Here is a 26,201-nt window from a genome sequence, read left to right as displayed (position 1 = left end):
TTAACCATGGAGTGTAGTGACAACTATTTTTTTCAATGTAACTATTGGCGTCTACCTCCTTAAATTGATTCCTGGTGGGAATTTTAGAATGTAGAACAAAGATTTCAGGATCTAAAAAAAGTATTTGATTAGTATTGTGCATTGATGTTAAAATGATCCCCCCCCCCCCCCAATCATTATAATTTAAATATTCTACAAAAAGGTTCAGACTCTCCTCTCCATCTTTCCAGATAAAAAATATATAATTTATATAGTGATGGTAGGACACCAAGTTCGCAGGAAAATGTGCTGGGAAATACAATTTTCTCTTCCCAGTATGACATGAATAGATTTGCATAACTGGGTGTGAACTTGGTGCCCATCACCGTACCTATCGTTTGTATAAAGAATGAGTCCTTGGACCAAAAAAAGTTATTTGTTATGAACAGGATAGCTTCAAGAATAAAATCAATTTGAATTTCCTTAAAACCTTATTTGGTTAAAAAATGTTTTGCTGCTCCCATACCTATATTGTGGGGTATGATACTATATAGATAACAGACGTCACAAGTCACTAAAAGATAATTTTCTTGCCATTCTATTTTATCCAGAATTTGTAATATATGTATCTTTCAAGTATGATGGATTTTTGGTGACCATAGGTTGCAGTATATTCTGAAATTCTTAAGGAGATAGAATCTATCCAGGAGATAATAGGTCTTCCGGAGGGTTAATTTTATTTTTGCGCAGTTTTGGCAAGTAGTAAAAGACAGTTTTTTTGGATATGGGATCAATAGATATTTCACTTCTTCTTCTTTTAAAAAAATCCCTATATCTAGCCCCTTTTCTACAACTAATTTAAACTTATTTTGTATACTCTCACTAGGGTTAGTTGATAATTTTTTATAGGTGTTGGTGTCTTAAAAAATTATTTCCGCTCCCTGGACGTAATCATCATTCTTTTTATGTGGATGGTTTGCATGAAAAGGTTAAAGGGATACTATAGAGCTAGAAATACAAAGCTGTGTTCCTAGCACTATAGCTCTCTTTGCCCCTCCTCCCCCCAGGCAGAGTAAGGGTTAAAATACCCTTACTGTGCTTGTAGTTCTGATGTCCTTCAGCCATGGGTCAGTGCTTGGCCTCCTCCATCGTCACCTGATGGGGGCATTAATGCTTGCCAAATGCCATGAGCACATAGGCCCTCCGCAGAACATGAGGATTTCCAGCAACAGTTAGGCAACCAAACATTGCCTAACCACCAGGAAGTACCTGTAGTGGCTGTCTGATTGACAGACACTAGAGGCAGTATCAACCCTTCACTTTAATTATTGCAGTTTCTCAGAAACTGCAATAATTACAATTGGATGGTTAAGGGGACATGGACATTGCAACCAGGCCACTTCAATGAGCTGAAGTGGTCTGGGTGCCTATAGTGTCCCTTTAATTTACAGGGATATTCACTAAACAGAGCGTTCAAGGGAAATTTCAAATTTACGGTGAAAATAGCCAAACTGGAAAAAAAACATCTGAGTTTGCATTCATTTCTGCTACACTGCCTTAAATTTGAAATTCTCTTTGGATTTATTTTGAGTTGTCACTTTAGTTAATAGCCCTGTGTATGTTGGTAACAAGATCTCAGCATAGGTGAGTGATGATTCTACTGATTTATTTGAGATCAATAGTTATTACGCAATCTAAGTAATATAAAACTTTCTCAACAAAAAGTAATAATAAGCAAGTGTGGAATAGCATAATCAGTTTATTAGCACATTTCACACCCTACAACAATTTCAGCAGAGTGAGAACTGGAATCATTAACACTATTGTGAGAAAATGTAAGCGCTAATATTTAACAGATATTTCTGCAGACAAAGCGATCATTTTCCGTAAAGATGCTAAAATTAATACAAAGCTAAAGCAAAAGTTTCCTTCCAACTCTAATCATTGATAACCAGCTAAGGTAGCTAGATCTACCATGTCTACTTTGTGCTTACTGCAGACTCGTAAAAATGCTCTACAGAATGTAGAATTGATATGTTACAGGGACTAAATCAAATAAACGAACGTCAAGGGAAATGTGCTGATTAGTTGATTACATCCTCTCCTGTAGCAAATCAAGTTCGTATGTTATGCAGCAGCACTTTTTATGTGCTTCCCATTACCATGAAGTATTGATACATATCCAGGAAATATGGTGGATCTATCAACTGTAGCACCAGACAAGCCTATATACTGTAATTTCAATTTAATATAATGTGGGCTACCTTTTCGTAAGGTTTTATCAACGCTTTAACTTGTTTTTGAATCCCTTCACACCTGACCTTTAGTGGCTTATTTGACTTTGATGTTCATTACCAGGTTTCTTGGAGGAAATATCTCAATTGTTTTTCTGCAAACATATATTAGAATATATGAACAGATCTAATTGCTTGAACAGGATCATGGCGGCAACCTGAATATTATTTACTGGGACACAGCTGTAAAGCTTAATGTACCAGTGTTCTTAACTTCCTTTCTCTCTCTGGATAAATTTCATTGTTAATGAGCCTTAACTGATTTTAGCTGGCAACTGACTATTAAAGATTGCACCGTGGATTTAAAATCCACTGCTTAACAATTGGCATTTGGATCAGTCTACGCATATATCTGTGGTTGTGTTAAATATGAAAATGGTTATATTGCCTTTCAAAAATAAATTGTTTCTGCAATGTTCCTATGTAGCTACATAATATGGTAATAGAAAACAAGATGATTTTGTTGTGCAAGGCTTGCTTGAGAACATATATTCTAATAAGGTATATTTAGTGTTTATATGGTCATACTTGAAAAAAGAAAATTAAATTGCTTAGTGAACCAGCACAGGTTTGTATTTATCATCCCATTAATATACAACACTATAAATACATGTCTGGTGAATACTTCTAACAGAAAAAAAGTTTTGTGAGTGTTAAAAAATCAGTAATGCTTAAAATGAAATTATTTATCCTATCATTAAAGGACCACTATAGGCACCCAGACCACTTCAGCTCAATGAAGTGGTCTGGGTGCCAGGTCCCCTAGTTTTAACCTTAACTTTTATTTTTTTAACTTAAATAGGCTGGTGGGGAGAGATAAGTACCTGGAGCTGTGGTCAGTGTCCTCCATAGTGCTGCAAGAGCAGTTATGGAATGTGTAAAACTCAGTGTTGTCCCAGCTTCTCCAGTGTCTGTGGAGCCTCGACAGTAAGAAATCACTTCCAATTATGCCCACTCGAAAGCTCTCACACAGGAAATGCATTGCAAGGGGAGAAGGGAAGTATTGAATGATGTACACTAAATAATCACTCCATTGATGGCTAACTGCCCTACAAAAGACATAGGAGTGTGTGTACTTTACAAATAATTTGAACTCCAGCACTCAAATCCTAAACCTGAAAATAAACCCTTTACCTTAATCCTATGTTTAAGTCCACTTAAAATCTAAAAATCTCATGTAACCAAATAATAAATTGAACCCAACTCTAGGCCTAAACTCAATATTCCTAAAACACTCCCTGGATCTAAATTTTAAATTGAACCCCACTGTTATCCTAAACAGCCCTTATACTACATCTTTATTTTACCCCTGTCAAGTAGTGTGCATGGGCAAAACATTTGGTTCAGTTAGGCACTTCTGAAATTTGGGACTTCGGCAATTCGGTTCAGCACTTACGAAATTCTGGACTTCAGCACTTCAAGACTTTGGCAATTCGGGTCTTTGACAATTCCCTAACCCTAACCCTACCCCTAACCTATCCCTAGCCCCTAACCCTAACCACCACAACCACTTACACATCTAAGGGGTAGGGCTAGAGGTAGGGTTGGGGGTAGGGTAAGGGTTAGTGTTGGAATCCTGTCATCATTCCCATAATTTCCCTCCCTTTATTGTTTTACCACTTTTCAGAAATCCGAAGCACATCGGCACTTCTGAAATTCGGCATTTCGGTTCGGCAATTCGACACACACAAATGTTTCCCTTCTTTCATTTGATGTATAATCATCTGTACATAATTATTGATGAACTTTAATAGTAGTAGAAGGAAAAATGGTTAATCATAACAATGTAAGAGGTAAGTCTATCTGAAAAGCAGTCTGAACCTCCAAAGAAAGTCCTCCCACTTTGTCACTGAAACAGTTTAAATTAATTAAAATCACCTCTAATTCAGTCTCCTCACTGCACTTATGATCTGCCTCCTCTGTCATCACCAATACTGATAAACTGAGTCCAATCAGAAGCTTCATATAGAGAAGCATTGAACACATACCATATATGTGACTCACTTTGACCGCTCAACAAAACCCTCCATTCTCTGCCATTAGTACATAGGGGAGGTGCTACTAAAACAATTTATGAAAGTGCTTGATTTAATAACTTTGAAGGATTTTCAAATTATTTTATATTTTTGGGAAAACTTAAAAATATTAAAAGATAAAATATATCATGTATGGAAATATATAAATATATAAAAATATTACAATATTTTTATTCAAAATATTAAATCATTTAAAAAATAAATGCAAAAACTATTAAATCATTTGAATAGCTTATATAAAAATATGAAATTGGGGTCATTTTTAAAAATTGTCACTTTTATAAAAAAAAAAAAGCCTAAATGTACATGCAGTTAACCCCAAAGGTGCTATAGCAAGGTCAAGTGATTGAAAGAACTGACATGTCATCTTAAATAATTTCCTCTCAACAATGTGTATATATAGTTTGCCCTGGATGCCCTATTTATATCTCCGTTTGTTTTGCCAATTATTTACCGAATAGTAGCAATTTTTCAGCTAAGGTAAATTTGTTTCCCTCTGAATCTCTGCCTATAAATGTCAGTATTCCATCCTATCCACCCACACACATGCATGCACACACACACACACACACATTCCACCTCAACTTTGAAGACCAAACTTCGTGGTTGCATTCTAGTAGCAAGAAGAGGAGAGTAGGACATATGTATCCAGGTTTGCCACACTTACTGCATGCAAACAAAATTGCAATTATGTTTCTTTTTTAATATTCTAAGCCCAGTGTGAAATATCAATGGGATCAAAAAAAATCCTATAAATGTTTGAATCAATTATTTTTAAGAAACCTCTAAACAACAATGTATATATGACATTTGTGGTTTATTCTACATTAATATTTTATCTATCCACCCATTTCTTCAAATAAATCGCATTTTTATATATATATATATAATTTAGAGAAAAAAAAGTGGTACTGGAGGGGGTTAAATAATAAAGTTCTTGAAGAATCAGAAAAAATAGAATGCCTTTCACTAAAAAAAAATCCTAAATTAATACTTCATTGAGCTGTAATGGTGATTTTACTTGTATTAGATGATAATTATACAACTAGAACTATAGTATTATAGAAAATGATGGATATTTGCAGGTGCATGCCTAAGGATCTTTCAATTCTTCCTCGGGGCATATTGAAGAGACTACCCACTGCTGTGCTGCCTACTTGACAAAAGGAAATATATGACTGCATCTGTTCCATTTTGAAGACAATAAATTCAGTATCTAACTTTCCCAACATAAGGTACTATCTACAGTAACAATCGCATTGTCCCCCACTGAAAAATTGTACGGCTTGTGCAGTATATTTTGAAATATAATTCCCACACGGTATTTGCTCTTGTAACTAATCACAATATAAAAATCAATCAAACCGTATAAAGACTTTTTGTTTCCTGTCCTCTACCTTAAAAGCAAGACTGTAAAAACAAAAGCTGTTGTGCCTGGTATGTGATTAAACTCTAGAATGTTAATCTCCTGCATTTTTTTTTCTGGGTTTCAAGACAGAAACTTAGATTTATGGAGATGTGTATTGCTGAACTACCTAATTTGAGTTATACAAAATGTAGTTATGTTGTGACCCACAGCTTTACATCTTACATCTGGCATTACCTTCTTCCCAGAGAGGCTAAAAAAAATCCAATAACTAAAATCCCCTGAGCAATGTAACAATGTAACAATGCACAATGTGGAAGATTTGGGCATTGTGTAGTCTCAGAATGTATCTGAAGCACATTAGTTAAAAAACAAGTTGCTGGAATTTAACAATGCTACTTACTTAGTGTTGTGCTTGCAACAACTACAAAAAAATATAACAAAAATAGAAGATTATTGGCATGCGTTAAAGAAAATAGCACCAAATATTTTAAATGTGAATTAGAAAATTGACATTAAAGGGGAGCCGTTACTTCTTAGTAGTATGTTTACCTATCCCTATAATCAACAACATATATTTGTGAAGTGTGAGAAATAAAATTAAAATTAAAATTAAATATAGCAATCCATACCTCTTCAATCTGCAAATGGGGGCCTCCATCTTGGCTCCCTGTCAATCATTGCTGTAAGCGTTGTGCTTTGCACCTGCCAGTCAGGAATTTTCTAAATCTAACATATATATATATATTTAAAGGTATCACTAGTGATGTACCGAACTGTTCGCTGGCGAATAGTTACTGGCGAACATAGCATGTTCACGTTCGCCACGGCGGACGAACACATGCGCGGTTTGAACCGCCCCCTATTCGTCATCATTGACTAAACTTTGACCCTGTGCCTCACAGTCAGCAGACACATTCCAGCCAATCAGCAGCAGACCCTCCCTTCCAGACCCTCCTACCTCCTGTACAGCATCCATTTTAGATTCATTCTGGAGCTGCATTCTTAGATAGAGGAGGGAAAGTGTAGCTGCTGCTCATTTGATAGGGAAATGTATAGCTAGGCTAGTGTATTCAGTGTCCACTACAGTCCTGAAGGACTCATTTGATCTCTGCTGTAAGGACAGCACCCCAAAAAGCACTTTCTAGGGCTAGAACATCAGTATGTTTTTTTTCCTGTGTAATCTAATTGCAGTTGCCTGCCTGCCAGCTTCTGTATCAGGCTCACAGTGGATACTGTGCCCACTTGCCCAGTGCCACCACTCATATCTGGTGTCACAATAGCTTGCATTTAAAAACAAAAACAAATGTTTTCACTGTAATAGATTGAATAGCAGTTAGTTGTCTGCCAGTGTCTGAGTGTCAGGCCTGCAGCGTGTACTCTGCCAACCTCTGCCAGTGCACAGTGCCACTCATATCTGGTGTCACAATAGCGTGCATTTAAAAACAATTTTTTTTTTCACTGTTATAGATTGAATAGCAGTTAGTTGTCTGCAAGTGTCTGTGTGTCAGGCCAACAGCGTGTACTCTTCAAACCGCTGCCAGTGCACAGTGCCACTCATATCTGGTGTCACAATAGCGTGCATTTAAAAACCCAAAAACTTTTTTTCAATGTAATAGATTGAATAGCAGTTAGTTGTCTGCAAGCGTCTGTGTGTCAGGCCAACAGCATGTACTCTACCAACCTCTGCCAGTGCACATTGCCACTCAAATCTGGTGTCACAAAAGCGTGCATTTTAAAAAAAAACTTTTTTCACTGTTATAGATTGAATAGCAGTTACTTGTCTTCACGCGGGTGTGTCAGGCCTACAGCTTGTACTCTGCCAACCTCTGCCAGTGCACATTGCCACTCATATCTGGTGTCACAATAGCGTGCATTTAAAACCCAAAAACTTTTTTCACCTTTATAGATTGAATAGCAGTTACTTGTCTTCAAGCGGGTGTGTCAGGCCTACAGCGTGTACTCTGCCAGCCTCTGCCAGTGCACATTGCCGCTCATATCTGGTGTCACAATAGCGTGCATTTAAAACCCAAAATTTTTTTTCACTGTTATAGATTGAATAGCAGTTAGTTGTCTTCAAGCGGGTATCAGGCCTACAGCGTGTACTCTGCCAACCTCTGCCAGTGCACATTGCCAATCATATCTGGTGTCACAATAGCGTGCATTTAAAACCAAAAAACTTTTTTCACTGTTATAGATTGAATAGCAGTTACTTGTCTTCAAGCGGGTGTGTCAGGCCTACAGCGTGTACTCTGCCAACCTCTGCCAGTGCATATTGCCACTCATATCTGGTGTCACAATAGCGTGCATTTAAAACCCAAAAACTTTTTTCACCTTTATTGATTGAATAGCAGTTACTTGTCTTCAAGCGGGTGTGTCAGGCCTACAGCGTGTACTCTGCCAGCCTCTGCCAGTGCACATTGCCACTCATATCTGGTGTCACAATAGCGTGCATTTAAAACCAAAAAACTTTTTTCACTGTTATAGATTGAATAGCAGTTAGTTGTCTTCAAGCGGGTGTCAGGCCTACAGCGTGTACTCTGCCAACCTCTGCCAGTGCATATTGCCACTCATATCTGGTGTCACAATAGCGTGCATTTAAAACCCAAAACCTTTTTTCACTGTTATAGATTGAATAGCAGTTACTTGTCTTCAAGCGGGTGGGTCAGGCCTACAGCGTGTACTCTGCCAACCTCTGCCAGTGCATATTGCCACTCATATCTGGTGTCACAATAGCGTGCATTTAAAACCAAAAAACTTTTTTCACTGTTATAGATTGAATAGCAGTTACTTGTCTTCAAGCGGGTGTGTCAGGCCTACAGCGTGTACTCTGCCAACCTCTGCCAGTGCATATTGCCACTCATATCTGGTGTCACAATAGCGTGCATTTAAAACCCAAAAACTTTTTTCACCTTTATTGATTGAATAGCAGTTACTTGTCTTCAAGCGGGTGTGTCAGGCCTACAGCGTGTACTCTGCCAGCCTCTGCCAGTGCACATTGCCACTCATATCTGGTGTCACAATAGCGTGCATTTAAAACCAAAAAACTTTTTTCACTGTTATAGATTGAATAGCAGTTAGTTGTCTTCAAGCGGGTGTCAGGCCTACAGCGTGTACTCTGCCAACCTCTGCCAGTGCATATTGCCACTCATATCTGGTGTCACAATAGCGTGCATTTAAAACCCAAAACCTTTTTTCACTGTTATAGATTGAATAGCAGTTACTTGTCTTCAAGCGGGTGTGTCAGCCCAAAAGCGTGTACTCTGCCAACCTCTGCCAGTGCATATTGCCACTCATATCTGGTGTCACAATAGCGTGCATTTAAAACCAAAAACCTTTTTTCACTGTTATAGATTGAATAGCAGTTACTTGTCTTGAAGCGGGTGTGTCAGGCCTACAGCGTGTACTCTGCCAACCTCTGCCAGTTCACATTGCCACTCATATCTGGTTTCACAATAGCGTGCATTTAAAACCAAAAAACTTTTTTCACTGTTAAAGATTGAATAGCATTTACTTGTCTGCAAGCGTCTGTGTGTCAGGCCTACAGCATGTACTCTGCCAACCTCTGCCAGTGCACATTGCCACTCATATCTGGTGTCATAATAGCATGCATTTAAAACCCAAAAACTTTTTTCACTGTTATAGATTGAATAACAGTAAAGTGTCGTCAAGCGGGTATGTCAGGCCTACAGCATGTACTCTGCCAACCTCTGCCAGTGCACAATGCCACTCTTATCTGGTGTCGCAATAGATTGCATTTAAAAAACAAAAAATTTTTTTCACTGTTATAGATTGAATAGTAGTTAGTTGTCTGCAAGCGGGTGTCAGGCCTACAGCGTGTACTCTGCCAACCTCTACCAGTGCACATTGCCACTCATATCTGGTGTCACAATAGCATGCATTTAAAACAAAAAAAAACGTTTTTCACTGTTATAGATTGAATAGCAGTTACTTGTCTTCAAGCGGGTGTGTCAGCCCTACAGCGTGTACTCTGCCAAGCTCTGCCAGTGCACATTGCCACTCTTATCTGGTGTCTCAATAGATTGCATTTAAAAACCAAAAAACCTTTTTCACTGTTATAGATTGAATAGCAGTTAGTTGTCTGCAAGCGGGTTGTCAGGCCTACAGCGTGTACTCTGCCAACCTCTGCCAGTGCACATTGCCACTCATATCTGGTGTCACAATAGCATGCATTTAAAACCAAAAAACTTTTTTCACTGTTATAGATTGAGTAGCAGTTAGTTGTCTTCAAGCGGATGTGTCAGGCCTACAGCGTGTACTCTGCCAACCTCTGCCAGTACACATTGCCACTCATATCTGGTGTCACAATAGCGTGCATTTAAAACCAAAAAAACTTTTTTCACTGTTATAGATTGAATAGCAGTTACTAAGTTCTGAGGACATAGATGACTGGCTAACACAGGACACCCAATCTTCTACAGCTTCCGCTCAGAACCTTGACGCACCATTCTCCTCCAGCTTAGCTTCGGGCACCTCTTAAGATACCACTCACCCGCCTGCTGCCACCACCAACACTAGCACCACAGCCGCTTCACTTTATCTGTCAGAGGAGTTATTTACACATCAGTTGGAAGAAATGAGTGATGCGCAACCATTATTGCCAGAGGATGTAGATAACAGGGATATGTCTCAGTCAGGCAGCATTGCACACATGGACGTACGGTGTAATGATGATGATGTTGTACCCGCTGCTGCTTCCTTTGCTGAGTTGTCAGATACAAGTGAAGCGGTTGATGATGACGATGCGTCCATGGATGTCTCAAGTTCAGATGGGGAGACAGAGAGGAGGAGGAGACGAGTTGGAAGCAGGGGTAGGTCATCGCAAGGAGCTAGTGGCACAGTCAGACAGCATGCATCGGCACCCAGGGTCAGCCCGACAGCACGCCAATCAATGCATGCTGTTGCCACCACCAGAATGCCATCATTGCAGAGCTCAGCAGTGTGGCATTTTTTTTGTGTGTCTGCCTCTGACAACAGCGATGCCATTTGCAACCTGTGCCAAAAGAAACTGAGTCGTGGGAAGTCCAACACCCACCTAGGTACAACTGCTTTGCGTAGGCACATGATCGCACATCACAAACGCCTATGGGATCAACACATGAGTACAAGCAGCACACAAACTCAAAGCCGCCATCCTCCTCCTGGTCCAGCATCTTCAGCAATGTCAACCACTGCTGTCCTCCTTGCCCCCTCTCAACCATCCGCCACTCCGTCTCTCGCCTTGAGCACTTACCGCTCATCTGCCCACAGTCAGGTGTCTGTCAAGGACATGTTTGAGCGTAAGAAGCCAATGTCAGAAAGTCACCCCCTTGCCCAGCAGCTGACAGCTGGCTTGCCTGAACTATTAGCCCGCCAGCTTTTACCATACAAGCTGGTGGAGTCTGAGGCGTTCCAAAAATGTGTAGCTATTGGGACACCATAGTGGAAGGTACACGGACGAAAAAGGCATCCCCAACCTGTACTCAATTGTGCAAAAGGAAGAAATGGCATGTCTGGCACACAGTGTTGGGGCAAGGGTCCATCTGACCACTGATACCTGGTCTGCAAAGCATGGTCAGGGCAGGTATATTACTTACACTGCGCATTGGGTAAACCTGCTGACGGCTGCCAAGCATGGAATGAGTGGCTCTGCAGAGGAGTTGGTGACACCGCCACGACTTGCAGGCAGGCCTGCTGCCACCTCCTCTACTCCTCCTTCTCCATCCTCTTCCATAACCTCCTCGGCTGAGTCCTCTTCTGCTGCTGCGTCTTGCTCCACATCAACGGCACCCCCCCAGCTCCCCAGGTACTATTCCACATCTCGGATACAGCAGTGTAACGCCGTCTTGGGTTTGACTTGCTTGAAAGCAGAGAGTCACACCGGACAAGCACTCCTGTCTGCCCTGAATGCACAGGTGGAAAAGTGGCTGACTCCGCAGCAACTGGATATCGGCAAGGTGGTTTGTGACAACAGAACAAATTTGTTGGCAGCATTGAAGTTGGGCAAGTTGACACATGTGCCGTGCATGGCACATGTGTGTAATCTGATTGTACAACGTTTTGTGCAAAGGAACACAGGCTTACAGGACATCCTGAAGCAGGCCAGGAAGGTGTGTGGCCATTTCAGGCATTCTTACATGGCCATGGCGCACTTTGCAGATATCCAGCGGTGAAACAACATGCCAGTGAGGCGCTTGATTTGCAACAGCCCGACAAGTTGGAATTCAACACTCCTAATGTTCGACCGCCTGCTCCAACAAGAAAAAGCCGTTAATGAATATTTGTATGACCGGGGTGCTAGGACAGCCTCTGGGGAGCTGGGAATTTTTTTGCCACGTTACTGGACGCTCATGCGCAATGCCTGTAAGCTCATGCGTCCTTTTGAGGAGGTGACAAACCTAGTCAGTCGCACCAAAGGCACCATCAGCGATATCATACCATTTGTTTTCTTCCTGGAGCGCGCCCTGCGAAGAGTGCTGGATCAGGCCGTAGATGAGCATGAAGAGGAAGAGGAAGAGTTGTGGTCACCATCACCACCAGAAACAGCCTTATCAGCATCGCTTGCTGGACCTGCGGCAACGCTGGAAGAGGATTGGGAGGAAGAGGAGGAATGTGGCTTTGAGGAGGAGGAGGAGGACCAACCACAACAGACATCCCACGGTGCTCGTTGTCACCTATCTGGTACCCGTGGTGTTGTACGTGGCTGGGGGGAAGAACGTACCTTCATTGAGATCACTGAGGAGGAGGAACGGGAAATGAGTAGCTCGGCATCCAACCTTGTGCAAATGGGGTCTTTCATGCTGTCGTGCCTGTTGAGGGACCCTCGTATAAAAAGGCTGAAGGAGAACGACCTGTACTTGGTGTTTACGCTACTAGACCCCCGGTATAAGCAGAAAGTGGCTGAAATGTTACCAAATTACAACAAGTCGGAAAGGATGCAGCATTTGCAAAATAAATTAAAAAGTATGCTTTACACAGCGTATAAGGGTGATGTCACAGCACAACGGGAATCTAACAGGGGAAGAGGTGAAAGTAATCCTCCTCCTCCCACGACCACGCCGGCAAGGACAGGACGCTTTAACCCCTTAAGGACCAAACTTCTGGAATAAAAGGGAATCATGACATGTCACACATGTCATGTGTCCTTAAGGGGTTAAAGACGTGTTGTTGATGGAGGACATGTGGAGCTTTTTAAGTCTTACGCATCACCACAGCCCTTCGGGATCCACCCTCAGAGAACGACTCGACCGACAGGTAGCAGAATACCTAGCCTTAACTGCAGATATTGACACTCTGAGGAGCGATGAACCCCTTGACTACTGGGTTTGCAGGCTTGACCTGTGGCCTGAGCTATCCCAATTTGCGATAGAACTTCTGGCCTGCCCCGCTTCAAGTGTCCTGTCAGAAAGGACCTTCAGTGCAGCAGGAGGTATTGTCACTGAGAAGAGAAGTCGCCTAGGTCAAAAAAGTCTAGATCACCTCACCTTTATTAAAATGAATGAGGGATGGATCCCGAAGGGACTGACAGTGGGCGATACATTCAACTAAAAAAGGCCTGATGAGATGAGCTGCCTTGGGCTAAAAATGGTAACCCTATGTAGGAGGAACAGTCCCTATTCTGCTCTTTGTCAGTGTGTATCAGGGTCCCTGAGGACAGGTGTCAATCCATATCTGCCAAGTGACCCTATGTAGGGGGAACAGTCCATATTCTGCTCTGTGTCAGTGTGTATCAGGGTCTCTGAGGACCGATATCAATCCATATCTGCCAAGTGACCCTATGTATGGGGAACAGTCCCTATTCAGCTCTGTGTCAGTGTGTATCAGGGTCCCTGAGGACAGGTGTCAATCCATATCTGCCAAGTTACCCTTTGTAGGGGGAACAGTCCCTATTCTGCTCTGTGTCAGTGTGTATCAGGGTCTCTGAGGACAGGTGTCAATACATATCTGCCAAGTGACCCTATGTAGGGGGAACAGTCCCTATTCTGCTCTGTCTCAGTGTGTATCAGGGTCTCTGAGGACAGGTGTCAATCCATATCTGCCAAGTGTCGCCTATGTAGGAGGAACAGTCCCTATTATTCTCTGTGTCAGTGTGTATCAGGGTCCCTGAGGACAGGTGTCAATCCATATCTGCCAAGTGACCCTATGTAGGGGGAAAAGTCCCTATTCTGCTCTGTGTCAGTGTGTATCAGGGTCTCTGAGGACAGCTGTCAATCCATATCTGCCAAGTGACCCTATGTAGGGGGAACAGTCCCTATTCTGCTCTGTGTCAGTGTGTATCAGGGTCCCTGAGGACAGGTGTCAATCCATATCTGCCAAGTGACCCTATGTAGAGGGAACATTCCCTATTCTGCTCTGTGTCAGTGTGTATCAGGGTCCCTGAGAACAGGTGTCAATCCATATCTGCCAAGTGACCCTATGTAGGGGGAACAGTCCCTATTCTGCTCTGTGTCAGTGTGTATCAGGGTCTCTGAGGACCGGTGTCAATCCATATCTGCCAAGTGACCCTATGTAGGGGGAACAGTCCCTATTCTGCTCTGTGTCAGTGTGTATCAAGGTCTCTGAGGACAGGTTTCAATCCATATCTGCCAAGTGACCCTATGTAGGGGGAACAGTCCATATTCTGCTCTGTGTCAGTGTGTATCAGGGTCTCTGAGGACAGGTGTCAATCCATATCTGCCAAATGACCCTATGTAGGAGGAACAGTCCCTATTCTGCTCTGTTTCAGTGTGTATTTCAGGGTCTCTGAGGATAGGTGTCAATCCATATCTGCCAAGTGACCATATGTAGGGGGAACAGTCCCTTTTCTGCTCTGTTTCAGTGTGTATTTCAGGGTCTCTGAGGACAAGTGTCAATCCATATCTGCCAAGTGACCCTATGTAGGGGGAACAGTCCCTATTCTGCTCTGTGTCAGTGTGTATCAGGGTCTCTGAGGACAGGTGTCAATCCATGTGTCACGGTGTCAATCCATATGTCAAGGTGTCAATATGTCATATGTCAGGTGTCAATCCATATCCATTGTGATTTAGGAATGTTAGGTGATTTATGCCCTTTATGGATTAAAACCAGACTCTGCATCAACTGTGTAATTTTCCATGGGAGTTTTGCCATGGACCCCCCTCCGACATGCCACAGTCCAGGTGTTAGCCCCCTTGAAACAACTTTTCCATCACTATTGTGGCCAGAAAGAGTCCGTGTGGGTTTTAAAATTTGCCTGCCCATTGAAGTCTATGGCGGTTCGCCCGGTTCGCCGGTTCGCGAACGTTTGCGGAAGTTCGCGTTCGCCATTAGCGAACCGAAAATTTTATGTTCGCAAAATCACAAGTTATAAATGTTTTTCATTGTGTTACTCATCGGTTTAAATTTCAGAAGAGTAAAAAATTTTATTTAAAGAGAGATTCCAAACACCTAAACCATTTCAGCTTGCTTAGGTGCTTTATGTGTGAAGAGTGTGTCCTCTTTATTTCGTTTTACATAAAGTGCAGATTTTAATAGAAATTATAACTTTTATAAATTAACCTTGTTGCACTCCAGGATGTTAAACACTTGATTATTACTTCTCGTTTTTTTAGTTCAGTGGAGCTAAACTCAAAAGGCAGGCAATGGTCCAGAACACCTGCCTTGTAAAGATTATACATTGAGCTGCATTGGGGAGTATTTGACTAGACAACCATAGAAAATCTGGGCTGGGCACTTCAGCTGTACGTTCACATTGTGGGCAACGTCATCTTCCCGTGATGCCTCAGGTGCAGAGAAATACAATTCTGGTACATGTACACTAAGGCATATTTTTTAGTGATTAAAATATTTTTCTATTGGCCTGGCAAGTCTGGCGGAGTGTATAAAAAGCAAATAGTGACAACGTGATTACTTTTATTCTGTCTTACATGCTGGTGAGATAGCTTACTGGTTTATCCCCAATCTCTGGTGTCTTTAAATATCAGAGTCAATTTTAGAAAACATTAACTTAGCTTTGCTTCGTTCCATGATGGATATTAAAGCAAAACAGTTAACATTAATAGTTAATTAATATTGTTTATACTGAAGAGTATGTGTGAAAATGAAAAACTAAATGTTAAGTCCCCTTAAAATACCACTAAAGTTATCCAGACCACTGGATCTCAGTAAAGTGGTCTGGGTGAAATACTCCTATTCTTTTAACCCTCCAATATAAAGCATTGCAGTTTTGTAGAAACTGCAATGTTTATATTGCCGGGTTAAATACACCTCTAATGGCTATCTTTCTAACATCCAATAGAGACATTTCCTTCTCCAGAACTAGAATTAAATGCTGCTAAAGCAACATTTGAATGGAAGAGAGAAGCAACTGGCCGCCAATGAGCAGTTCCAATCCATTGTTTCTCTATGAGAAGCAATGTATTGGAGAAGATCATGAATTACAACAGCTTGGGTGCTGACGTCACCAGAACTCCTGACTGCAGTGGAGGAAATTTGATGTTGGAAAGGAAATGAGTAATCATTAGTTAACTTTATTTTTTTATTTAATAAATTGAAGGTGGATAAAGGTGAGACATAAGGAAACCTATATTCCTGAAATCACAATTGTTGTTTTCTGGATAAACAATTCCTCTTAAATACTATAGGTACTTATAGTATACATTCCAGGTGATATAAACTTAGCAGCAGAATATCTTATCTGGATTACCGGAATTCTTTAATTCTAAGCTTTTCCAAATGAAATATTCATGATAAATATTTTTCTAGCATTTTTTTCTTTCTTGTATTTTTCTAAATGGCATGCTCATTGTTCTCCCATACGTGTGATAGCTGAATTTATTGATGCATTTGATTGTTCTTTGATTTGAATGCACACTACATTTTTTTTTAAATCTTTAATACATGCAAATATCATTTTATGTTAATCTTTATGCTAGACGCTGTCTATTTGTGATACCGAGCGCAGCCAATACAATATAATCAATTTAGGTTGTGAACTTTTAACCTCTTTAACTACATACATGTAATAAATGTCATGTATACATGACTGTGGCTTAATATATCATAGCCTTAACAGCTGCCCTGGAGGGCACACATTGTTCCTTCCTGGTTCATAAATACCTTGTCGATTCCAGATTATAATGTACCACATCCTATTACAGATTTGTGTGCAGATTTTCCGAGGCTACAACAAGCGTGCATATTTTAAAGATGACTCTGTGCAAGCAGTTTGGCATGTTAGAATGACAGAGACACTAATTAATCCACTCGTCCTCATGTAAGGAAAATGTTCAAAATCTGCATGATTGTGGCGCCTAACTACAAACTTTAACATCCTACATTAAAAGGCTGTTAAAGGTCAGATGTGAAGAATATCTCAGCTTACTCAAAACCGAATAAATTAATTCCCTAGTCATATTCATGTATTAGATCCTTCTCTAACAAGCATTTCTTAGAATACAGGCTATTAGTAGAGCTGAAATGTGCTTCTACTGAAAAAGGTTAGCAGAATCTAGAAGCCTGTTTAAGACAATCTCATGTTTTCTTATCTTTTTTTCTTTGTTATAAAACAAGGCAAGTACAAAAGAACATATTCTCTATTAATTGATAGTAAACCTGAATGACTAGCATAATTAGAGAATTTTATCATGTGGATGAGGGATTTAAGTTCATATTTTCTGACCAAACGTGTTATGAGAGGGGGAAGGTTTAAATAATCATAAGCAGTTGGCCTGTTTCCTGTACATCCTGCAAAGTCGATGGCTGACTACTTGTTCGTGGAATCTCATAAGCCTTTGTCAGGGAAAAGTAGGAAGTTTCATGATATGACTTCCCTTTCTTTTGTATTTTTGCATATACCTCCCTTTTGAAGTGTATGGATACCTAGATACAGGCTATGAAAGTGTGTGAGATAAAGATAGTCTTTTGAAGTAGGGAGAGAACTTTCCCGCTCTAAGGAGAAACCTTTTCCTCATATAAAGTATTTTTGTTTTTAAACCTTCTTAAAGGAACACAATAGTGTTAGGAATACAGGATTCCAGGATTAAAAGGACAGGGACATTGCACCAAGACCACTTCAATGAGATAAAGTGGTCTGGGTGTCTATAATGTCCCTTTTTAACATTCCTGCCATTGGATTTTCTGATTGTGCAAAGCAATCCAAACCATATAATTTTCTGATTTATGACTATAAAAAGTCATTTCTTACGCCTCTGGTAACTCGACAGAAGTGTGGACTGGTGTTTCCTTAAACAAAACATTTTGTGAAAATCTGAAAAAAATATTTCTATATCTAATACAGGTTTAAAAAATAGCAGATATGGTACTTTCTGCTAAGTGGAAATAGTATGTATTGCCAAATTTATTCATGAGTTTTTCTCTAACTTATGCGAGTATGAACATTTTTTAAGAGGAGATCTTAGACCAGCAAAGTCCCATGAATGTAAAAGACAGTCAGTCTTTAAACAAGCTGAGTAACACATTATTCCACAGTGCTTACTCAGGTGGCTCACCTATGGATTCTCTGTAAATGTATTGCACTGCTCTCTATAAAACAAAGAAGTATAAAGTGGTGTTAATAGTAAACCTATTCATCAGATGTTGTGCCAACAATTGTTGTGCCAACATGTCCTTACTCTCAGCCATGTAGGCTCCTTTCTGCACTTTCACAACTATAGGTAAATCTATTATCATGGTGAAAATGGAAGAGAAAGAAAGATTAAAAAAAAAAAAAGAAAGGACAACAAGGAAAATAGATCTGAAAAGAGAAATGAAAGATGCATTATGTCTGGACCTCAGGGACTCACAAATTATGTTGCAGAATGTATTGCCATTATTGGGTGAAACTGAAAACCAATAAAGTGAACAGATGTTTAACCCCTTAAGACCAGAGGGCATACTATTATGCCCTATTTTAAGCGGCTCTAAACGCCGCCGGGCGTAATAGTACGCCCTCTGTTCTTTTTTTACTTACCCGGTCGCCGGCGTAGGATCCCACGCCGGCGATCGCGGTTGGGGGGACTCCCAGGGAGCCCCCCGCGGCACGTCCTTCCTCTTCTGACCCCCCCCGGCCATGTTAGAGTGAGGTCCTTGTGAGGACCTCACAATCACATGGCCGGGTTAGCTGGCTCAGGCATTGCCAGCAGGTTAGCTGGCTCAGGCATGGCCGGGTTTGCTGGCTCAGGCATTGCCCCCTGCTGGCTAAATTCAAATTAAAAAAAAGTTAATCAGTGTAAAAAAAAATAATTCTATACTTAGATCATATATATATATTATATATATATATATATATGATCTAAGTATATATACACATATACATACACACACATACACTGTCTAGGTGTATTTTACTATTAATATATATATATATTAATTATATATATATATATATATATATATATATATATATATATATATATTTATATATTAATATCAAATTACACTTAGACTGATACTGATTAAATATATATAATTATTGTTATATATATATTTATATATAATATAAAAAATATGTAAATACGTTAAAAAATAAAATTAAAAAAATATTTAAAAAAAAATTAAAAAATATATAGATGTGTGTTATTTCATTCTAACTGTATTGTGATATTAATATATATAAATATTTATATCAAAATACACGTAGAATGAAATAATATATATATCTATATACATAAATATATACGTATATATCACTATATATATATATATATATATATACCTATATATAAATAAAAATATTTAAAAACAAAAATATATATATTCATATATATATACATATATATACACATACGTATATATATACATATATTAATTATACACATATATTTATGTAATATTTTTACATAATTAGGTATCTTAATTAATTACAATTAGCGGGACCTGCCTGACAACCCATGCCGAAAGTAAAGGGAATTTAATTTGCTAGCACTATATTTAACCCTATAACTTTCCAAGACACCATAAAACCTGTACATGGGGGGTACTGTTCTACTCGGGAGACTTCGCTAAACACAAATATTAGTGTTTCAAAACAGTAAAATGTATTACAACGATGATATCGCCAGTAAAAGTGACGGTTTTTTAATTTTTCACGCACAAACAGCACTTACACGGACGATATTAATGCTGTGATACTTTTTATTTTTTGCAGTAAAAGCAAAAAAAAACAGTATTATGACATTGACAGTTAAAATGTCATGTAGAACTAAAAAAATTAAAAAATTCTTATTTTCTCCAATTTTTTTCATATTAAATTATGTTTCATAGCTAAATATTTGATATTAAATGAACACCCTGTTTCCCCTGAATAAAATTATATATAATAAGGGGGGTGCATTTAATATGAAAGAGGTGAATTACGGTTGGACAGACATGTAGCGCAAATGCCAGGTTTTGTTTACATTTTGTTTTGTTCACAACGTGTACATTTGGCTCAGTCCTTAAGGGGTTAAGTTCCTACAGTTTGTGAGCTTAAAATCCTCATAAACAAATGGTCTTCCCTCGGTGGTATAATGCAGATGCATGGATAGCCAAAGAAAAGGAAAATGAGCATTGGGCTGTGCATACCTGGACTGCAGTGTGAATAGCTTGCCTTTAACATAAAAGCTACACTAAATATCCAATGTTCTGATCAACCTGTGAATGCAACACTGAAGTTCATTGCTTGCAACATGAAAAAAATGTACTTTAAATAGGCAATACCATCATTGAAACTGAAAGCTCTCAATCTTATTCAGATAGGTAGCACTGTCTACAATGACAGATGTCCCAGGTGCCGTGATAATATATCTGTTTTATATCTGTATATTCTATAGTAAGCCATTATAATAAAACAGTTTTAAGTATTTGATTGAATTGAATTGATAATTTAAATTGTTCTTGTAATTATTATCGCCAGGCTGCTCATGTAAAATTAAAAAATATATATACATCAACTGCATACAACCTGCTTGAAAATGTCAAATAATTATATTTGCATTTAATACATGATTTTACTTTTCCTTGTCTAAAAAAACAAGTTGCAACTTAAACTTGTGTCTGGTTATTGAGTTAAACAAGTTCATTATCTCAGTACAGTGGTTTCCTCAAGGAATAATGGAATGAGTGGAAGTACTGTTTGACTTTTCCCCTAAATATGCTTATTGAGTTTTCTGAAATAGCATGTACAAAATTCATTCTTGCTATAGATGCACATTAGTATATATGGTTATATATTTATAATTATATAAATCAAAGTTGACTGGAGAGAGGACTTAAAATATACACAATTGTTATCTTACAATTACTTATATAGTGCCAGCATACTCCGTAGTGTTATACAAGAGTTAAAACAAGACAAAACATATTTGACATGCAGGAAGAGTAGGTGAAGAGGGCTCTTCCTAAATGAACTTTCAATCTGCACAAAACATACATGCATGGCTGTAAGTACATAATTACTCAGTTGCTCTACATCAAAGTACTGCCTCGGACCATAGAAGAGAACATCTTTCATGTTTTAGAGTTAGTCAGCATATCCACAAGGCTGTTGTAGAATTAATAAGGAAGATGAACCATCTTCGTTTTGACCGGATGGTCAGACTCCTGTGTGTCTGAAAAAGAAGATTATTCTGACTTATTATTCTGTAATTTTTTTTTTTTTATTGAGTTTTCAATAAATATTAAAGTGTGGGTTTTACATGCTAATTAAAGGATTATTGTTTTTGGTTAGAGTACACATTGCTGGCTTGGATTCCCTCTGTTAAAAATTTTAATAATAACATAATAAATAAAGCTAAGTTCTCCCTGTAGCCTGATTCTCCTCCTGTGATGTTATTCCTCCTCACTGAAGATTGAATGGCCATACCACCACTGGGCATCAATTGCCAGCAGGCTATGCTATACTATCGTTCCAGGCTGGCAAAATATGCTGTCAGAGGTAGAGTTACACCTGGAGCAGCAATGTGTATTCCTCTATATATGCAGCAATTTATGCTGATACCCTGTGGAGACTCCAAGCACAATGACTACTTGAGATCACTAAGTGATCATCGTGCTTAGAGTATCTCTTAAAATGTGACTTCCAATGAAGTGTGAGGTTCCGAAATTGGGGGTTGATAAATCTCCACCACACTGTTCCATTACCACTGGCTGCTTTTTATGATGAGTTGACAATAAATAAATATAGTTGGGGGGAAAAAAACTCCATGGCTGTTATGGAGATTTTTCCCAAAACATCAATTTTAGGCTAAATTGCATGTTTGCTGTAAATTCACTACAATTTGCTGTTTGTTGAATGGACTGTAGCGATAAATGAATAAATAATGAATATGTGTAAGTCAGTATATTCAACAGATATTATAAACTGTAAATTTTCCAATCCCGCAAATGTATTTTTTAATGACAAATGTATTAGTATAACAACAAGCTTTCCCAAATTTACCCAGTTGATAACTAAAAACTATAGGTTTAAATAATGAAATCAAAGTAAGTATAATTAAATGTACAACCATTAGATCATGTTAGATTTTCCAAATTATTTTTTGCATATTCTCTTAGTTTCCATAACTCTTTTACACTCAAAGAGGTATGTTGCAAACACATTTTCATTATATTTACAGGTTTACTTTTATTTTGTATTTTTTATGTAAACCAAAAAATGTTAGTGACCCTGCAAAACACAAAACCAGATAGAAATGTACCAGATAGGCTCAGCAAGGCATGGCCACAAGATGGCAGGTGCAGCATACAATGCACCAGATCCTGGATAGGCAAGGAGTAGGATATCCTCCTAAAATAATGGTAGTTAAGTGTCTTTCAGGGATGCTAATGATGTAAGTTGTAATTGTTATGAGTAAAACTAGAAAAAAACTTTTAGGCGTAGTGGGAGAGAGTTTAGATAGTTATCCTCAAGAATGGAACAAAAAAAAAACCTAGAGTTTAAAACATAACTTTTACTATAAAATACGTAGGAAACATTCCCAAATATGGCAAAGTTATTTTGCAATAATGGTTGTAAGTCATTGTTATCTCATTGCTTAGCATATGAACTCACTAATCATATTAATTAAGTAAAACAGAAATGATGTTTTAAAATTTGTTATTTTTCTCTAAAAAAATATCTGTGTGTGTGTGTTTCCTCTGGCTAATACATATCCTTCTGAACATACAGTGCTAGTAGCAACAAAGTGTTAATGCTCATCATAAATATTTCTATTGCAAAATACATTTGAATATTCCAAGGTCATGCAATTATTAAACAATATTTTGAATTATACTATTGTAACTTAACCGAGATGCTTGATCTATCTCAAATTTCTATTACTCTGCTGCGTGCGTAAAATGATTGAATGCCACTTCTGCTAACTTAATTAATCAAGAAATATTTTATTCTGATTGTTGTATTCATTAATAAAGGTGACTGAACAGCAAAATGTCACTGTTTATTAACACCTCTGATAAAGAAACATGCAATTTGATTAAATGTAACCTTTCATGTCATTAGCCAGATTGTATATAGCTACTCAACATCGTAAAGTTGACCAGCTTGTATCTATTTAATAATATATAACTTATTCTAATGTGAAAATACAAGAAAAAATAGAATTATGTTATTAAACCATCATCCATGTTACAAGATTATTTAGATTACATGGATTCCAACATGGATTCCAACATCAATGGAATTGCAATGCTCTAGAATATGTCAAAAAAAGACTGATGGTGATCCTGCTCAAAATAAAAAAAAACATTAGAAAAATATGGCATTTAACCTCTGTATGGGGCTGCAGTTGAGACAAAACAAAACAAAAACAAATTACAGATATGAAGAATTTCACACTTTTTTATTTTGTTTTTATTGTTATTTTATGTGCAAATCTCTGACATTTTTCAGGAGTGGAGTAATTTGCCTCATCCCAGGGCTCTATTTAGCCTTGTACTGCAGAGAACTTGAGATGGATTTTTTTTTCCCCAAGTAAGTAGCTCATTTAGCAGACATTAGGCTGTTAGAGTAGGACCTGCCAAAGATGGGATACATTGACGTTGTGGCAGGCTTATGCAATGTATGATCATATAATGTAACTAAACCACCATTATTTTTGCCTAGGTTAGGTGTTTTAAAAAAAAAAAAAAAAAAAAAATCTTTCAACGTTGAAGTTGCTGTTTAGTGGATAGGTGAGTGTGCTGGATCTTGTGTATTGTATAATTTGGCCCCCAGCAGCACCTCCAATTTTGCATGTTCAGGTGAGTGCAGCCAACCCCCCCTTGTTTCACACACATACATATATATATTTGGGAGTCTAGCCAACTCCTTGGTTTTGCAGCCCACCCCCCTCTCTGTCACAGGTGCCTCATCCCAGGGCCCTATTTAGCCTTGTACTGCTACTGCCAGAGGGAATATTTTCCCCAAGCAAGTGGGTTAATCTCATAAGAGCAGACATTAGGCTGTTAGAGTAGGACCTGCCAAAGATGGGGTACATTGACGTTGTGGCAGGCTTATGCAATATATGATCATATAATGTAACTAATCCCCCATTATGTTTTGCCTAGATTAGGTGTTTTTAAAAAGCTAACAAAATCTGTCAGCACAAAAGTTGCTGTTTAGTAGATAAGGGAGTGCGCTGGATTTTCCTTTTTATAGTTGGGTAAAAAGGGCACCTATTTTCTACTTGTATGATTTTTATTTTTCATCTTTACTGTATATAACATTTTTGCAAACTATCCCAGCATCACTTTTAGTGAACATGTTTCAATTAACTGCTGTCTACATATATCAATTAAATGAACACTATAGTGCCAGAAAAACAAACTTGTTTTCCTGGCACTATAGGGTTATTAGGTCCCCCCCCTCCCTCGAAACCCATCTCCCTCTGGGCTGAAGGGGTTAAAACCCCATCAGCCACTTTCCTTAATCCAGCACTGGGCTCCCTCGGCGCTGATGACCTCTCCTCCCCCTGCTGACGTCAGCTCCCGAGTTCAGCTCCCGAGTGGTGCCGAATGTGCGTGCGTGGCAAGAGGCGCGCGCGCATTCAAACCGCCCATGGGAAAGCATTAATCAATTTTCACACTGAGAATCACAGAAATGGCCTCTAGTGGCTGTCGGGGAGACAGCCACTAGAGGATGGATTAACTCTTAAAGTAAACATAGCAGTTTCTCTGAAACTGCTATGTTTTCAGATGCAGGGTTAAAACTAGGGGGACCTGGCACCCAGACCATTTCATTGAGCTGAAGTGGTCTGTTTGCTTTTAGTGGTCCTTTAAGTGTACTTAATTTAATATTTTAATCTTGTTCTGATCTAAGGTTTTTTATGATCAAATTTCTATATTTTCCATTAATTCAAGACTATACATTTTGGAAAATAGAATAGAATGGAAATAAACCTTTGAAACCAAAGAGATGTTCTCACCCAACTACTTGTGCCACACATACACTAATTAATATTATCTGTAACATGTTTAACTTTAACATACTTTATAACTTACTTGTTTGTGCATTCCTTTGTTGACTTTTTCTGGAAAACAAAACAGAATAAATGTAGAATTAAAAGTCCACACTTGTGTTCTTCAAGTCTTATCGATTATATAAAAAAATATGAATCACTTCTCAAGTGCTTTAAACATTACAGCTAAAAGTACATGAGTTTTTATTTTGTTTTGTTTTATGAATTAAAATGCTATTTTGATTTGCAATAGCCTAGTCTATTTACAGACCAGTTTATGTGAAGGGCTTCATGTTTTGTTGATGTGAATATTGATTCAATGATCAATCAGTGTTAGTGACTCAACTTGTGAATCAACTGGGGCCAAGCACCAAACTGATTACATGGGGAGATTTACTGTGCTACTGTAAATTATGGAGTTGAGTCTAATCTAGAAGAAACCCATGTGCAGGAGATATTATAGCAATAGCTGACAACAATGCAAATGTTGTATCTTTATTGTAAAGTTGGTTATTACTAGAAAAAAATGTGTTTAGCAGACATAGATGTCTTTAAATAACACGATAAAGATAGAAAAGATTAGACTCTAGATTGTACAGTGGATATGAAATACAGGAGCAAATACAAGGCTATGTGATTGAAAATCCATGAATCAATGATTGCACCATTGATGGTCAGCTAAGGTATTTAACTTTACTGATGAGTGAAACAAAAACATTAAGTAACTCTAGCAGCAGACAACATCTTTACTACATACCAGTTTAAAAAGCAAATGGAATATGATAATCATTGGAAAGTCAATTGGAGAGTTTAGCAGGGAGTTATCAAGCTCCTAAGCAAACAAAACCAGATTGGTTGGTACCCAGTTCCTGGTTGCTATACATGCTGAGGCCTTGAGTTTCCAAGTTCCAAATAACTAATATTATTACTGCCTACAAACACAGCAAATGTCCTATAACATAGTCCCACATAAACAATAGACAATTCTCTTACCATGATTCTCCAAACAATGAATATATGAAACTATTAAAACATAATAACAAATCATAGAGAATACATCTCGAGTGGAGAAAGTAAGCATTACTTTCCAAACAATTTGTTGGAAGGTCCAATAATGGTAGGCTTTCAGCTGGTAGGACTCTTTCTATGGAAC

The sequence above is a fragment of the Pelobates fuscus genome, chromosome 9, assembly GCF_036172605.1.
Source record: "Pelobates fuscus isolate aPelFus1 chromosome 9, aPelFus1.pri, whole genome shotgun sequence".
Taxonomy (NCBI): Eukaryota; Metazoa; Chordata; class Amphibia; order Anura; family Pelobatidae; genus Pelobates; species Pelobates fuscus.
This window is presented reverse-complemented; position numbering follows the sequence as displayed.